The 2,340-nt window shown below is 43.6% G+C and overlaps 1 long non-coding RNA gene across 2 annotated transcripts in view; it reads left to right on the top strand.

The window, feature by feature from the left end:
- The window catches only part of LOC140342325 (uncharacterized), a 3,231-nt gene extending 897 nt beyond the window's left edge, over nucleotides 1-2,334 (top strand). For both annotated transcript variants that reach the window (XR_011923038.1, XR_011923039.1), the window contains exons 2-4: nucleotides 982-1,138; nucleotides 1,505-1,589; nucleotides 2,083-2,334. This is a non-coding gene — a long non-coding RNA (uncharacterized lncRNA). The remainder of the gene's footprint in view (nucleotides 1-981; nucleotides 1,139-1,504; nucleotides 1,590-2,082) is intronic.
- The last annotated feature ends 6 nt before the right edge of the window (nucleotides 2,335-2,340 follow it).

The following is a 2,340-nucleotide window of genomic DNA, read 5'->3' as shown; positions in this document are numbered from 1 at the left end:
GCCCAGCCGCGGGGTGCTGCACCCTTCCAATTTCCGCTATATAAATGGATTTGTCAGGTAAGTGGAAGTCCTGGCAATTTCCAAAGCCGCAGCCTCGCATTACAATGAGAAATGTTTGCAGCAGACGCAGAAAAAAAATCTTTAAAATCGAGTGGATTCATTTGTAGTATTGTCCGCTATTACTGAAGCTGTAAAGAGGAATCTGCAGGGAAATCACTGCTGGATGCAGAATATAACAAAACATTTCCCGGGAAGCCCTGGAAGGATTAGAACCTCTGTGCCTACTCTTTCTGGAAGTTTGGGAAGATTCACACTGCAGCCACATTCACCACTGGGTGTGAAAAGGCTGTAAGAGAAAGCCCTATCCAAAGCTAGCAGGAAACATTTCCCTTCAGTACCTGGGAACGGATCACATTTTAGGGTTTCCATTATGATGTACAGGTGATCACTTTCTTCCTTTGATTATCAGCATGGTGACTCAGTGGTTAGCACTCCGGCCTTTGCGGCGCTGGGTCCTCGGCCAGGACATTATCTGCATGGAGTTTGTAGGTTCCCCCCGTGTTTGTGTGAGTTTTCCCCCACATCCCAGAAACATTCAGTTGGGGTAATTGGATTCCCCAAAATTCACCTTAGACTGTAATAATGACATATGACTATGGTAGGGACATTAGATTGTGAGCTCCTTTGACAGTTAGTCACGTGACTATGTATTTTGTACAGCGCTGCAGAATATATTGGTGCTATATAAATACTGCGTAATAATAAAATAAATAATACTAAAGCTGTACAGAAACGTTGGCACCTCCCCCCCCTCGCTCACTCCAACACAACAAAAGCTTTGTCTTTCATTCTGAATAAATTTCCTTCAAATAATCGGCTAGAAAACAGAAGTAATATCATTTCCCCTAAATCATATTACGGGCGCTTCTGATTGGTCACGCTTTCCTAAATATTTACAGTAAATATCTTTTTTCTCTGCAGGCATCCAGCCGTCTTCTTCACGGTAATCAGCCTAATTCAATAGCTCAAGCTGTACGAAGCGGAACAATGGATCCAGTGTCACATGGGGCGGTGTGTGCGTCTCCTGAACAAAATGACTTCTCAGACATAAAGTTATAAATCTCTTGCTGGATAAAAGGTAACAGCTGGGGATTTGGAAGGGAATATTTCTAAACCACATGTACGCCAACCCAGAATGTTTCAGTTGCTTTGGTATCAGATCTCGCTCTTTACATTTTGTGAATCTTCTGCAAAGTTTCTGACCCGGAGGCTCTGCCAGTAGCGGCACTTCCTGTTGCAGCCATTACAATCTTACAGCATGCTGACAACACTTCTGCTCATTGTGTTTCATCGGCTTAGAGTTGTCAGTCTGAAAATGATAAGGAATAAAATTTCATCTAAATTATTGGAAGGTCCAGACAAAATGTTTACATGGAATGTGAAAGAATGAAAATCTGTTTCTGTTTTCTCTGCTTGTTTCCCCTCTCTCTGACTGCAATATAAGAAATGAGGCAACCTGAGCTATCTTATGGCTTCAATGCCTGGAATGTGCAGGGATGGTGGGAGCCGTTCATCATGGGCACAAAATGGTAAGTTGGCATAGGAATGGTGGCAGCCCTTTACAATGGGCACAGAAGCTGTGCAGATTTGGGAACTTGGCACAGGAATAGTGGGGACTCCCATAATGGGCACAGAAAGTGTTGCAGAACGCAGGGCAGGGATTGGGTGAAATCACAGAACAGACCCAGGAACAGAGAATCCTATTAATGGGCACTACAGGTGTGCACACCCAGGAACTTGGCACAGGGTTGGTGGGAACCCTCCATTGGCACAGGGTTGGTGGGAACCCTCCATTGGCACAGCAGTGGACAGACGTGCCCCAGTCGGGGGAATCCAGCAATATGAAAACCATTGGTGGGGGTAAAAATAAAGTAGACCCTAAGTGAAGTATTATTAGTATGTAAAATGTAAACCCCAACAGAATGACAATTATTTTATCAATGCAATGTGTAAATAAAAATGAATATTTGCTACTAAAATACCACCCAATGTTTTATCTCCTCCACCCATGGCTTCTCCCAGGTTGGGTTTCCAGATGGCATCATCCCCGGTCCATACCTGTGTACTGTTCAGCCTCCTGTAGCCTACATTGGAAGACATGTGACACAGTGACAACGCAGCACAACAGATGGGAGACAGGAACAGAACGTTGTCACCCTGGAGAAAGCTTTACAAGAACCTTAATAGCAGGATCACCAGGGATGTTTGTTAATGAAAAATTAGAATTTTCTAATATTGTACTTTTGAAAATGACATTGCAATGTTGGAATAGGGATGTAA

Source organism: Pyxicephalus adspersus, chromosome 12, assembly GCF_032062135.1.
Source record: "Pyxicephalus adspersus chromosome 12, UCB_Pads_2.0, whole genome shotgun sequence".
Classification (NCBI taxonomy): domain Eukaryota; kingdom Metazoa; phylum Chordata; class Amphibia; order Anura; family Pyxicephalidae; genus Pyxicephalus; species Pyxicephalus adspersus.
Note: the sequence above shows the minus strand (reverse complement) of the source record. Positions and strands in the feature narration are given on the sequence as shown.